This window comes from Balaenoptera borealis (genome assembly GCF_965194805.1).
Source record: "Balaenoptera borealis genome assembly, chromosome: 21".
Taxonomy (NCBI): Eukaryota; Metazoa; Chordata; class Mammalia; order Artiodactyla; family Balaenopteridae; genus Balaenoptera; species Balaenoptera borealis.
Window position 1 is genome coordinate 24,864,534 of NC_138880.1, and position 15,458 is coordinate 24,879,991.

The 15,458-nt window shown below is 40.4% G+C and overlaps 2 protein-coding genes across 13 annotated transcripts in view; both read right to left on the bottom strand.

Annotated features, from left to right (window-relative positions):
• The window catches only part of STOX2 (storkhead box 2), a 208,299-nt gene that overhangs the window by 154,001 nt on the left and 38,840 nt on the right, over nucleotides 1–15,458 (bottom strand). For 2 of the 3 annotated variants that reach the window (XM_082375199.1, XM_082375200.1), the window contains exon 1: nucleotides 2,131–3,351. The exons of the other annotated variant lie outside the window; for it this stretch is intronic. The gene's annotated coding sequence lies outside the window, so the exon portion shown is untranslated. Of the gene's footprint in view, nucleotides 1–2,130; nucleotides 3,352–15,458 lie in introns of those variants that run through there. 3 annotated transcript variants of the gene reach the window in all.
• Nucleotides 1–15,458, bottom strand: part of LOC309619741 (uncharacterized protein) — a 189,257-nt gene that overhangs the window by 126,514 nt on the left and 47,285 nt on the right. The window lies entirely within an intron of this gene.

Genomic DNA, 15,458 nt, shown 5'->3' on the forward strand with positions numbered 1-15,458 from the left:
AATGCAGGGAACGCAGGTTCGATGCCTGGTCGGGGAACTAAGATCCCACATGCCACCGGGCAACTAATCCCGCACGCCACATGGAAGAGCCCGCATGCCGCAACTAATTCCTGACGCAGCCAAATAAATAAATAAATATTAAAAAAAAAAAAGAAGAAGCCAGGATGGACGAGAAGGGCTCGCACACACTCGCACACCTCCAGACAAATCATTAACATTCCTCAACCCGTCATTCCAACTATCTTCTGCTGAATATGACCTTGCTGCTCACAAGTATTTTGCAAGAGGGGAAATCAACTATGCCAATTTAGCACTTCTTCCCTTAAGCTTTAAGATGCTTACATAGACATTTAAAAACATGTTAGAAACATATTCATAAACTTCACTGAAGATTTTCGCACACTGAGATATTTTTAAAAGTTTGCTAAACATGCCTATTAGTTTTTCTTCAAGAATAAGCTTGGATTTCTAAGCTACTCTTGCTGTAAGTTACACCTTCCAGCAAGAAAAAATGAACATGTGGAAATTATATGACTGTTTTTAGAACACTGGGGTCCATTTAATATATTGAAGCAATAATCTATCAAATAGGACCCAAGAGTCCAGAAAGCTTCATGAGCCCTTTCACATATGTTAAATTACTCCCCTGAGACTGGTCTATGAACTAAGAATCTGCATCATTAATTAAAGAAATGGATTGGGCTGTCCTAACACGAAAGCACACCCTGCAGTAAGAGAGACTCATATACACACCTTAATTGCAAAATGAACATTGGGAAGAGTAGTTTTCAGAATTAAGCACAATGTGTGTGATTCAACGTAGTTGCTAACCTAGGGTTCAACAGGTGTGGGACCCTTCCCTCATTTTAATTTGGCCAAACACTTCATATTAAATTATGCTGAGAATTTAAGTTGACTGAAGAAAAACATTGCAGAGAAGAATGTCTTGCTAAACATTAAGATTTACAGGCTTGCAAGGAAAGAACAAATCTATCCATGGAACATTTCATATCCAGAAGACTAGTCTAAGAGCTAAGATTTTAATGCTGCCAAACTAGCCAAGAGCTGCCAAGTATTATACGAAATTCGTATGCACATTAAAAAAAATATTCCCTGTTTATAAACAATCTTTCATATGTGTTGGATAGAAAAGCACTAAGTGACAATTAATTGGCTGACTTCTGCAATCTGTCATTAATTGCTATTTCCAAGTTAAAACCATCCCATTAAATTTTATTCTCAGAGCTTTATATCAAACCCATTTATAAGAAAGTTTCTATTTCTCAATGAGATGTCAAATAGTTTACCTAATGGTCCCATTGCCATAGGATTTAACTCTTTTATGTAAACATTTTAGATACACTGGCCTCTCTTATTCACTACTTGTTATTTTAAAATATACATTCTCTTTTTATAGAAAAAGAATAAGCTCATCTCCCCTCTTCCCACTCCCATCCCCAGCCCCCCTCAGTGAATCTAGCTTTTCAAGGGCTAGCGTTTACAAGTTGAGGTCTAAGATCTCTGAACAAACATCAGCCCTGATTAAAGCACACACAGTCTAAAAGTTTTGTGTTTTATGCTTAGTCTCTATACAAGTCTCAACTGTAGGGAAGGTAGCTGTTGGCTCAAATTATAATGTCAGTCAACATGAGGCAGAAAATTAATCTAAAGATGTTTAATGCAGGCTCATCTGAAAGTACCTTCTTTTGGATAAAAAAACAGAAAAATAGTAGCTAAGTGATATGTGACAGTGATGAACCAATCATTTATCCAAACACTGAAATGTGTCCCATGATGATCTTTCCACAAGTTTCTGGAAAGAACACGAAAACACACTGTATAAGAACAATCTGAAATTGGAGAGCAATTTACAAATAACGCTACATTTACAGAGAAACCATGAAAGTACGAAGGCCTGGTATAATAAAGGTTTATAACAATGGTAGCTCCCACAAGAAACACACAAATAACTCCTCCTGATGTTCCAGATTTTCCACAAATGAATTATTAGGACACGGTCACCAGACAAAAAAAAAATTGTCAGGTTTTATGAAGCATTGTACTTAAAATTCAGACCAATTTCTGAGTTCCTTCCCTGTAACAACATACCCCAGAGTTCAATATACTTACTCTCCGGTCTGGGTCCTGGCTTTCTGGTTTTGCATGGGGTCTGGAAAATGTACAGATGGTAATAATCTGTGGCTTTACTTCAAATCCTGACGACTGCTTTTATTCTCCTGATTTCCTTTGGTGCCAAAGATGTCGTTCTGGTCCAGAGTTCCCGCATGTTAAGTGAAACTGCTGTCAACATTTTATTACATTCAGCACTTCAGGTTTCCTGAGAGCTAGCTCCAGCAGTAAAGATTGCCATGCTCTGTATATTTTTCAATCCTCTTTTTCTTTTTTTACCTCCATGGAAGGGTGCTGGTCTCTCCTTAAGCAGCACAGAGATTTCAAGCTGTACGTTTCCAGACCGCATTAAAATAAATACTAATGCAATTCATAACTAGCTTCAGACATTTCTTTCCTTCCCCGGTCGCTCAGGCAGTGTTAATTTTCCCACACTCTCCTAGAATGGGGAAGGCTTGTCTGGGCAAGTAAGATAACACTTGGGCAGGAGATTAAAAGCCCACACTGAAGTCATTAAGTACCTACAGGGCTGGGCCCTGAATCCACTCAGCATGGTCTCCAAACACCGTCACCTTGACTTGAAAAGCAACAGGAAAAGCCTAACGACTACGACAATCTCATTTTGGCATTTCCAGGCCCTTGAACCACCTGTATTTTACATAACGAAACAGCACTTCAACTTAGAGGCCAGAACAGGAGGAAATGCCTGACTTTCATTTCATTGCACCTTAAATTATGTGACCTGTGAACAAACTATTGAGGTCTAGAACTCAGGTGACCATAAGTCCTATTTTTTGTGCCGAACAGTTCTGGTGTGTAATTATTCCCAACACTGACTTTTGCTCTCAAAAGTGTCCTGATCTCATCAACACTTGGTTACCTTACCCATAGCTTTGACTTCAATTCTGGAAAGTTCTTTACATTTGCCGTGTGTGTTTGAAAAACTAGTGGACACCTCTACCCCCAAAATCACAGGTTCGAATAAAGATTTAGCCATTCTGACTGTTGAGACCATACACCTTTCTCCTATGTATTGCTTGTACTTAGGCACTCTTACACCAACTTATGAAACCATCTATTTTCTGATATTGATTTTAATTATTTTTCTTTTTCCTTATTAATATAAATCTTGAAAATCCCACCTCTAACTTAGTACAGAAAAAAGAATCCTTCATGGCGTAAAGGAACACTCCTTCCAAGCTACAGGGTGTGGTCAGAAGGTTGAAGCTATAGAAGCTATAGAAGCTATAGAAGTATTTTGATATGGGTGTGATAAGACTGCATCTCCCTTCCTCCCATTTGCTGCATGATTACAGAATGAAGAAGAAAGCAGCAACACATTCTGCTTTGGCCATTTTTTAAAGAACTATCATTAAAGAATCTTGGGAGTTATCCATAAATAACAATTACTATTAAGGGAAATCATAAAGAATAAACACAAATCCTTGTCTGAGGGATGGGAAAGTTGGTATCCTCTGATGTTTTTTTTTTAATCCTTGAAGAATTTAAATAAGCCTTTTAGGCATAAGAAAATGTAGATATCTGGGAAAACTGGGTATAACTGAAAAAATTAAGAAAGAAGAATCAACCGGAAATACGAGAGATCTGGAAAAAGAATTCATGGGGAAATCAAATAAATAGGAAACAAAGACAACCATTTGAGGAAATGATTTCTCCTCATGTCATAGAAGCTGAACTCCTTCTCCATGCCCTCTCCTATCCTGTCTCAATTCCATCACTACCTTGATGTGGATGACTCCAGCCTTTATTTCAGATGTACTCTCTCTCCCAAGCCCAGTCTCACATAATCAATTTCTAATGTCCCCACCTCAAGGGGTTTTACACCAAAAATGATTGCTGCTTTGACATTCCATATTTTTGATAAAGCCAGCCACCAAGGCTCCAACGCCAACATGTCTTCCTCTTGCCAAGTCCCAGAAGTGCTATCTCCAAAATATTTCTTGTATCTATCCTCTATGAAGCTACATCTTTTCTTCTCCCTCCCCAAGTGGGACCACTTGATCCCTGTCTGCAGTAGCCTCAGCCAAATCTTCAACTCCCACCCCAATCGCACCCTGAGATGTGAGACCTTGCATTTAACCCGAGCCAGCTCCACCCTGGGGTCTTACATCAGGTAGCGCTGGTTGCCAGTCCCTCCCTAAAGTCCCAGCTTTAATCAAAGGGCTCCTAGTTCCCTAACCCCAGCCTGCCTCCACTCCCTCAAATAACAGGGCTTCACCCCTAAGCTTTGCTCCCAAGCTCTCGTCCTGGTAAGTGCCCAGTAAGTCTGGCTCCTCCTGAGTATGGGACTCTTGCCAGTTTCCCAAGTTGGCCCCGAAAAACCCTTCCCCAATCTCCAGTTCAATGCTGGAATCTGCTAGCCCTGGCACACTGTGTTTATACCCAGAGTTGACTGGTTGTCTAAGGGCCCGGAGATTGCCACACCTGCCAGAAACTGCTTGCCAGCTCTAAATGTAACGTAAACTCCCACCAGGCGAAAACCAGAGCCAGAAACAAGGCACTCAACAGAATTCTATTTGCTCCATCTGGGCCCTGACGCGGGCTCCGGGCCCCTGTTCCAGCTTTGGAAATGCCACGGGCTTCGGCTTTCTTCGGCTGAGTTGACCCTTCTGGTTTCACTCCCATTAAATAACTATTTGGACATTTTGTTTTCCTGATCTTCATTTCTAGCCCCCTTGCTCCCCCAGTAAAGATGACAGCTTGCTCCAGTATGGACCTTCCAAGCAGCCACCTCCCACCATTATCTGCCACCCCTCCTAGTTTCTGCCCATGGCCACCACTGTCCGTTGCCTACCTGACAGCTACCCTCCCTCTTTCTTCCTGGTTTACAGAACCCTGATCCTTTGATCTCTTGAAGCACAGGCCCTTCCTCAGCCCTAAGGAAAGAATCATACCTTGTCATGGTAATTTGGCCAGTGATTGAAAGGAATATGCATGTGACCTATTCATGGCTAATTAAACATAAGGCGTCTTCTGAGGACAGCTTTCTGTCCCAACTTAAAACCAACCAAACAAACAAACAAACAAAAACACCAGGAAAAGGGCTCATGCCAATTCTCTGCCTTGAATGCACAGGAGATATCTGGAGCTGCAGCAGCCATCTTGAGATCAAAAGGCAACAACAGAGGATGTGCAAGCCAATATTCTAATGACAGTGAAGAGAAAGACCAAGAGGGCCTGTGTTCTTGACAGCATCATTGGGTTACTTCCCTAGCCCTTGCCTATCCATCCCAGGTTTCTCGTTATGTGACTCAAATAAATTCCTATCTGTTTGACCCAGTATTAGCCAAGTTTCTATTACAGGCAACCAAACTCTGTTCCTCTAATAGAACAGACACATGGACTGCATAACTTTCTAGGAAGACTGTGCTGTGTTTGGTGCCTGAGGTTGGGTTGGTCAATATCCCCCCAGTTTCCTTTTCCCTTCTCCTCATTCAATCTTTCTCCTCTCCAATTTGCTCTATACCAAAGGTATTGGCACTTAGCTCACACACATGTTTTGTTTTATATATATAATATTTTTAAAGTACATGAGTGACAACAGTGAAAACAGTGGAGGAGGGAATTCCATGGGCCAGTTCCTCCACAAAACAGCTAATAAAAACTGTCAGAATCAACTTTATCTGCTCTAAAGCTTTACAGCAACCAGGGGAACACATAATCAAGAAAAAAGTGGCTAAATATCAGTAAGAGGGATTTGTGGCATTTTAACTTCCCTAGCCCCATGCCCCCTTACCCAGCTCAATGGTGGTTTTGAAGACACAACCCACTTCCCTGGTGTGGGTTACTGGTGCTGGAAGGATCAGAGCAGACGTTGTTTTCAAATAATTATGGTTATGTTTGACCTGCCTGGTGACTCCCTGAAGGACAGATGCAAAGGTCTTACGTTTATTTCATCTAATTCAGAACTCCCCCTGAGTGAAGAGGTGAGTACCCAAGAGGCATTTGTCAAAAATGTTTAAAGGCAAATGAATTATCTGCTGTCACTTGGGGCAAAGGATACTGTTTGGGACAAACAACAGACGTACCAAAAAGCCTGGTAAGAGTGAGATACTTTGGGAAATAAAAATTTTGAAAGCTCCTACATGTTCCTGGAAATCTAAAAGTTCATATGCATGGTATACCCGCAGAAAAGATCAGAGAAGGTCCTAATGTTGCATTTCAAACTGACTTTCAGGCTCTGTGCAAGCAGGAAGTGAAGACTAGGGCAGAGTTGTAAACGGCATGGCTGAGTATTGAAGGCACGCTCCAAACACACACAGCCTACTAGCTATTAGCTATTTAATTTTTTCTTTTTTCTCTCTCTCCCCTCTTCTTCCTCCTCCTCCTCCCCCTCCCCCTCCTTTTTTCTTTTCCTTTCTTTCTTTCTTTTTTTTTTTTGGTTTGAGAAGTTTAAGGAAATCTCTGTCAAAATTGCTAACTGAACACTACACTAACCAAAGACATCAATGGCTTTATATGACAAAGAATATAGGCTTCACAAAATTGTTTCAGAAAAATCACTAAACAAAGATCAGCAACCACAAAAATCAAGAGTAACAAGGCCTGAGAAGGAGGGGGAATCTGATTTCCAGTGTAGCCACATTACAGTATTCAAAACATCCAGTCTTCAACCAAAACAAAATTACAAGGCGTGTAAAGACACAAGAAAGTATGGCCATATATGGGGGAAAAAAGAAAATAATAGAAATGGTTTCTGAAGAAGCCCAAACATTAAATTTAATATTAAGCCCAATATTAAACTAGACAGACTTTAAATCTATCATTTTAAATATGCTCAAAAAGCTAAAGGAAACCATATGCACAGAACCAAAGGAAACCATAAAAATAATGTCTCACCAAACAGAGAATATCAATAAACAGATACTTTGTAAAATGAAACCAAATAGAAATTCTGGAGTTGAGAAGTACAATAATTGAACTGAAGAGTTCAACATCAGATTTGAGCAGAGAGAAGAATCAGGGAACTTGAAGATAAATTAATTGAGATTACCCAGTCTTAGCAGACTAAAAATAAGAAACAAACAAACAAAAAAATGAACATAACCTAAGAGATCTATGGGATATCATCAAGAATACCAACATACACATAACGGGAGTCCCCAAAAGAGAGGAGAGGAAAAAGGCAGAAAGAACACATGAAGAAATAATGACCAAAACATTTAATCTGTATATCCAAGAACCTCAACAAACTCCAAGTACGATAAATTCAAAGAGATCCACGTTGAGACACATTGTAATCAAAGTATTGAAAAATGAAGAGAGAATCCCCAAAATAGCAAGAAATAAGAGACTTGTCACATACAAGGGAGTCACCATAAGCTTAACAGTTGACTTCCTGTCAGGAATCATGGAGGGCAGGCAATGTGATGACATTCTAAATGCTTAAAAAAAACTATCAACTAAGAATTCTATATTCAGCAAAACTATCCTTCAAAAATGAAAGAGAAATTAAGACACTCCCCTATTTAAAAAACTGGGAGAGTCTGTCCCTAGTAGGGCAGGCACTGCCCTACAAGAAATGCTACAAGGAGCTCTTCATGAGGAAATGAAAGGACACCAGCAATAGCTTGATCCACAAGAAGAAATTAAAACACTAGCAAAGGTAACTACATAGGTAAATATAAAAGTCAATATCCACGTATATTTACTTATTTCCTTTTTTATGTGATTTAAAAGGCAACTATATAAAACAATAATTACAAATCTATGTCAATGGGCACACATGGTATCAAAATGTAATTTGGGACAACAAAGCACATATGCACAAGAGAACAGTAAACAGTGAGAGGCTGCACTCCTAAAGCACTGAACAGCCACAACCCCCTAGAAAAGACAGCCTCCCTGCCACATCCTCTCCACTTTGCTAGTTACCTGCTTGATCTTTACAGGCATTTGACTTTGCAACTCCTCTGTTTAAAAATGCTTCCCGATTAATCATGCTTCTGCTTAGAAACCCCAAACGGTTGTTGATTTCCTAGCAAATAAAATTCAATCTACTTGGTCTGGCATCAGAGACCTGGAATGTGTCTCTTTCCCATCTTTTTGGCCTCATTTCTAAGAATTCTGTGTGGCACATTCAACAATCCAGAAAAATTGAACTGTTGACTCTTCCTATTTCCAATCTCCCTAAACCCATTCCCTACCTGGTTTAAGCTTTACTGAAGCTTTTCCAGGACTGGATGGAATGACCTTCCCCAGCTTTGTAGGTGTAAAGTCCATCCAGCCAAATTCCAGTAATATTCCTTTGTCCATTCTCCCTCCCGGAAGCCGTCTCTCCCTCTTCTGGACTCCTGTATCACTTTTGCTGTACTTCTCTGTAAGTGTTACTTTCTATTTTGTATTTAGCTGTGGTGGACATTTCTTATTGTCCCTTTTAGATTGTCAGAGAGTCATCCCTGTTTCTTATATACTGTAAGAACAGTATCCAGTTTCTTTGCACCGTTATTCGCTAAATTGTCTTTAAATTTTAAATTTAAGAAATGTGAAAATAACTGACAAATCATGTTCTGTATTTTTGAATTTGGAACAGAAAAATTCCTTAGCACCAAGTTTGGAAACAAGCAAGAATTCGTGGGTTTGAAAGTAAAACTCCAAACAAAACGCTGGGTAATTAATCTTTTCTCTTTTTTTAATATTGGTGCTTTTCTATTTAAGGAAAATATTATAATTTTAAAAAAAACCCTCTCTAAGCAGCATTTACTTCTTATAAATAAGAGAGGAGCATGTGTGCTGATTATTTTTAACACGTTTGCTTTGTTTGATTTTCAGGTAGGCAATCAATCCTCACAAAACACTCCCTAATCTCTTCCTTCTCATTTGCTTCTCGGCTTCCGCTCCCTTACAATCCACAAGAAATCAGAAAAAGTAAGAATATTTTAGCCACTGGACCACAGCATTATTACCCTGCAATATTTCTTTGTGTCACTTAATGTTCAGTGGTTTCAGATACCTCTTTACTCTAATAGCTAAACATAAAAGAAATGGCTGAAGTGTTTACAGATACATTTTTTTTTTTAATCTGAAAGCTACCCAAGACCTTCTTAGTCTATGGATTACACACTTTTACATCATTGATATTTATACACTTTGTCCATTTAACTTGACTTTGGCTATTGGCTGTCAAATTCTATTTAGTCTCCAGATGAAATGAGATATTTAAAACTATCTGTTAATAATTCTGAAAGAATTCTCCTGAAATATTAAGGCAGAGAAAAAGTTCTATAATGCTATTAAATAGTGGACATGTGTATGAATATGATGAGCTAGAATTCACTTTTATATACACTTCTTTCTTAAAATCTTTACCTTCCCCCAATTTTATGTACTTGAAAATCCACTGATAGTTCAGCCAAATGAATTGCTTACACTTTTTTAGTAGTTATTTCATCTTGTCAGTGAGAATGTGGAAGCAGTTTGGAATTACTACATGAGAATATAAGCTCCATGAGGGCAAGAACTTCCACAGTTCTGTTCACTGACTGTTTCTCTTCATCACCATATAGTACCTGGTACACAGTTGGCTCTCAATAAATGTTTGTCCCACATTTGTTGAATTTGTAGAACTAAATCACAAAAAAATTGAATTCAGTAGTCAAAGAATTGCAAATATTCTTTGCAATGAACAGTTTTGCTGTCAAAAACAACAAAGTTATTTTTCATGATTACTTTTTAAAGTTCAATCTCTTGAACTCTGAGGTTCTTTTATAGAACCAGATAGAGCATCATTTAATCAGTGTGGGACAGCTCACCTTGCTGACACACAGGGTCGTTGCAAAGCAGAACTGTTTTAGGTAGTAGGATCCATTTAGTAAGCTGTCATTTAACTACACTTAACGACAACCTATTCACCTGTGGGAGCAGCTGCCTCTCCGAGAGGTGAACAAATAGCTCTCTTTGCCTTGGAAGAAATAGACTCAGTACATTTGAGCCTTTTAATAGCCTCCCTATTTATAATTAGGAGTACTCTCAGTACTCACACCGTCACTTGTGTCATTAGATTCTATAAATATAAATGCATCTCTAGTGCTTCTTTCTTTTTGGTCTCTGCACTCTTTCTTTGCAACTTCCATTTCGAACAGTCCTAAGACGTCTGTTCAGAGTCCTGAAGTCTTCCAATGGCTCACAGAAATGGTGTCACCTGGCATTGTAGATTCTCCACCCATGACCCCAGTGGTCCACAAATGCAACTCCCCTTCCTTAGGTATTTTCTAGGGGTGATCTGGCTATCTAAAGGGAAATAGATGATGTCTCTTTGTTTGGAGTAAAATTTAAACAAAAGGCATGAGGAAATCTAATGTAATGTTGGGAGAGGAAGAACTCTCTTCCTGGAGACCCTTTACCCTTTCGCACTGGCTGTTCCAGGCGTGTCCCCCTTGGTCCTCACTAACCCCCTGCCCGTGCACGTGCTCCCATGACCATTCAGACCGCAGGCTCCTTTTCCTCAAGCATCTCTCCCAGGCTGGAAGGCCCTCTAACTATCCTCACCTTCCCACCCTGGGGTATATACACCATTCACATCCAATCTCAGGTCTAGGCTTGACCCTAGCTGCTCCAGGCACCCTAATCTTTTCCCTCTCTGAGCTCCCTTAACAGTGGCAGCAAAATGCCCCTGGGTGGGAATGGTGAGTGCTTATTTCAGCTTCAACCAAAACATTCCCTTGCTTGTTTGTTTTACATATAAGGCTCCAGGTAAGTGTTCGTTGAATAAAGAATTCTGTCACTAAGAAAATAAAATAAAAATAAAATCCAGAAACCATTGGTTTGCAGTGCTAATTTTGGTAAACAGTTGGTTACCGGATTATTTAAGGTTTAGTCCTATCTTGCAAACCAGATCAAGAGGCTTTTGAAGGGCACAATGTATCTTATTTTTTGTAGGTATCACCCTTGGTATGTAGTATAATGCTATGTAACATGGTAAGTGTTCTAGAAAATATAGCTGAGTAAATGAATTTTAACGTTAAAATTAGAATATATCATACAGACACCTCTCCTCTAGAGATGAACTTTATGGGGTACCAGGAATCTCTATATCTCAGTGTGGTTGGTTGTTATAGGGGTATGTATCTATGTGTCTATATAAATATATATATATTTTATATATACAATATCATTGAACTGTACACTTAAAGTTAGTGCACTTTTTATGTGCTTTACTGTATTAGGTTAGCCCTCAATTTTTACATAAATACACGCAATTAAAAAGTAAGAAAAAAATGCATTTGCTCAACAAGCATGAATTGAGTCCATATTATATCCCTGGTTCTGGGCAAGGTACTGCGTTCCACATTCATTCACCAGTGACTGTACACTATGAGATAACATGGTCTTTACCCTCACAGAGTTTAAAGTCATGTGAGGAGGATAAACAATTAAATAAGCAATTGTAGTCGAGAAGGATAAACATGCACTAAACCTGTACAGTCATGCCAGCATCTAATTTTATGATGTGTAGACATTTAAATGCAAGTTTTCACAATGTAAATGGAGAAGCCCAGATTCAGGTACAGGCAGTCACTCAGTTCCCTGCCCACCTGGTGACTCCATCTGGATCCAGCAAAAAAGCAGCACCCCTTCAGAAGGACAAGTATGGACTCAGCTGCCCAGGGTCCCTTGGTCCCTCACTCCTGGCTCACTAGCCAGTTCTGGGGCCTTTGGGCCTCCTTTGTCCTTAAGGGTCCCTTTCTCCTGGTGCCCCCTGAAACAGGAGGATGCGAAGGAGGGGGAAAGTGAATTACCTTTCACTGAACACCGACTCTGTGCCAGTTATCGCACTAAACAATGTGTCAATTCTTCCCACAAACCCTCAGACTTCTGTCCGATTCTGTCATCCTCATTTTATGTATAAGGAAAGTGAAGGTGACAGACGATAAATAGCCATGAGTGACAAGGCTGAGACTGAAATCCAGGTCTGGGGACCAGGACTGGGGCTGCACCAAGAGTTTCTCCTTCCAGATGTTCAAGCAACTCTCGGGGACCCCTGTCAACCCTTTTTATGGACCCAGAACATCTAGGAGAATGGAAGGCTGCACACAGTCCTGCTGCACAGCTCATGAAAATCAAGGAGACCAGCATGTCCCTCTGTCTTTCCCCACAACGACGCGAGCTTCAGGAACCAGCTGGCCATCCCAAGGTTCAGACACCTCCATTCCAAGCCTTGATGAGATAAACACACTCAACCCGAAGGAAGCAGTTCTACAGATGCAATTCCCAAACTCCAAACACTGTAAGAAGTCCTAGCCTAGTAAAATCATTCTTCTATTTCCTAAATGGGAAGATATCCTTGAGATACAAGTCCTGAGAGAACTGGATACTTATCCTGAATATTTGCTATCATCAGAAAATGACTTCTTCATGTCTTGCTTTTTTTAAAATTGTGTTTCTATCAGCCATGTTGTGTTTTGTTTTGTTTTTTTTTCTCTTGAACATAAGTTTCTGCTTCAAACAGCATTTCAAAAAAGCAAAATTTAAATTTTAAAATGCTTTATTTTAGACAAATCTGGCCAGTGCAATAAAGAATCAGTTTTAATTTCCTAACCAATTTGTGCTTATCCGTAATGTCCTAGGGGACTGAGCCTTAAATGACTGCAACAGAATGGTGACTTTATCCTAGTAGGAAAAAGGCTTTACCACCCCCTTAATTTCTCCAAAACTTAATTTGAGACACAAAATAGCAAGACAATCAAAGATGACAGAGCTGGCAGGACACCTGAAGCTGAAACAGGAAACCCTGTATCCAGTCTCAAAGATAAGGTTTAGACAAGCATTTTTCAACCACCAGGAGGCTGTAGGAAGTAGCATGATGTGACAATTACACAGGACATGAGTTTCAGGCCTAGTTTCAATCTCAGCTCTGTCACTAACTTGTGATGTGCTCTTGGGCAAGTCTGTCCAACTCCCCACACTTCTGGTCTTGATCTCTACAGCCAGCGGGGTCACACCATAACAACACTGGCCAATTGACTTGACAGGGTTGTTATGAATAGCAAATAACATAGCAATTATAACACACACACACACACACACACACACATTACACAACTGCACCATTATGGGAATATAGCACGGTGGCCGGGTAGGAGGAATATATGACAAGTCATAAGATGCAAAATTCCGCATGGGTATTTACTGGAAGAAGTACATTTCAGCCTGCATGTCAATCAACTGAGCTTTTCTCCTGGTTTCTGTGTCTTCTTCTTTTCAACCCCTACTCCCTTCCAGTCTTTAAAACCTGCTGCTCAGCTCAGTCACAAATTGGGATGTGACTTTTTGGTGCCGAGGATGTGCGGTCTTGGCAATAGCAAATACAGGAACTCACTAGCCCTCTGAGAGCATTCATTTCCACTTTGCTCTTCTGATGAAAAGGGAAATAAGGAAACTGGAGAGTGAGATGGACTGAATGTTTGTGTCCCTCCCGCCACCCTCAAAGTGCACAAGTTGGTGCCCTGACCCCCGGTGTGAAGGTATTTCACTGCATCTGAGCACAGAGTATTCGAGAGAACCTTTGCATCAGGAAATAGCAGCCTGCGCGGCACAAAGCGGGCATATATGGTGGTAGCCTCAGAAAGAGAAAAGAGGTTGTCAGAGAAGCTGAACTAAACTACGGATGCCTCAATGTGAACTTCAGCTAAACACACACAATCTCTTTTAAGTAATCCCCATAGAATAACTAAAGCGGGAATCAGCGAACTGGGACCCACACACCAAATCCAGCTTGCAGTTCTATGGCCCGTGAGCTAAGAACTGTTTGTCCATTTTTAAATGGTTGAAAAAAAGACAGTACTTCATCACATGTGAAAATTACAGGAAATTCAAATTTCAGTGTCCGTAAATAGAGTTTTATTGGGACCCAGCCATGCTCATCCATTTACATATGTCTAGGCTGCTTTTGTGTGACAAAGGCAGAGCTGGCTAGTTATGACAGAGACCATATGGCCCATAAAGCTGAAGATATTTACTACCTTGCCCTTTAAAGAAGTCTGCCAATCCCTGATCTAAAGTTCAGTTCCCATGAAGGTAGACAAAAGCTTCTGTACACAGACATGGCCGAGCAAGTATAAAAAGTAAGTGGAAAACATAGGGTACAAAAGCAATTTCATCTTCTACGTCACTGAGTTCTGAGGAGTTCTAGAAGCTGGGGCGAGGTCCCCCTGGGAGAAATCTGGGCAAGGTTCTGAGCAGTGCATCCCTCCTCCCCAAAAGAGTCCTTCTGCTTTCATCCTTATATATTGGGATGCCATGTGTAATTTTATTTGAAAAAAGGGTTTTCTTTCCAAAACAAATAAAGAAGTTTGAAACTTGCTGTGACTTATTTTATCTAGGAGAGATTATTGCAAACTCAAGCACGCTTCAAAGGCAGTGAATGAAAAGGGACCATTATGCATGGAAAACCACACAAACCAGAACTAAAACGCAACGGGCTCAATTTGCTAAGAACAGAACGTAGGCAGCCAACGTGGTAGGTTCTAAGAAGACATGATCTTTGTCATAAGGCACTTCCTTCCACCTCGGCTTAACCCATTCCACACACAGCCCTGGAGCACCCTTCATTAAGTATATAAAATCACAAAGCAATTTGATTCACAAGCCTGTATGAGGGTCACACGCCCATTTTCCTCGTGGCAGCCCAATCAAAAACCTTAAAGAAACTACAAACGGTGTTGCAGAGCACCTATAACTTATTTTTATAAGTAATGAGTCATTAACAGGTACTTCGGGAGGTAATTAAAGGAAAACTAATAGCAGCAGACTGTAAGGCTTGGAGTTTTCCTGTTTGCTTTGTTAGTAAAGCCATAGTCTTCTTTATGCCATTTAAAGTCTGAAAAATTAGTTTAGTCGTGTAGTATGGAACTAGTAAACTGATATACGCTAGACTCCATCTAAAAAAGCAGCTGTGCCGTGTCACTAGATGTGCAAGCAGGAGCTGAATGATCTGTTGGGGAGATTGCAAGAGGCTTCCTGCCTTGAGGGTGGGATAGGATGTTCCCAGGAGACTTTCAGGCCTGAGAGCTTATGATTTGATAGTGTTTCTGGCTGAAGGGAGTATTGCAGATCTCCCGAACTCGAACCTAGCAAGGTTTCCAGTGTGAATGTTGGCGTGGATTCTCCTTCCTAACCTTGGCGAAAGGGTGGTTTTGGGCCTAGGAGATCCAACATGGTAAGTCAGCCACATGCCCCAGCACATGAGTGCTGCTGAGGGTGGCACTGTATTTATTAGCTGGATCTGTCCAGGTGCCTGGGTGAATGAGGGAGAGGTAACTGACTTCGTAACTTGATATGCTTATGGGACTGTATGTGATCGTGTGTGT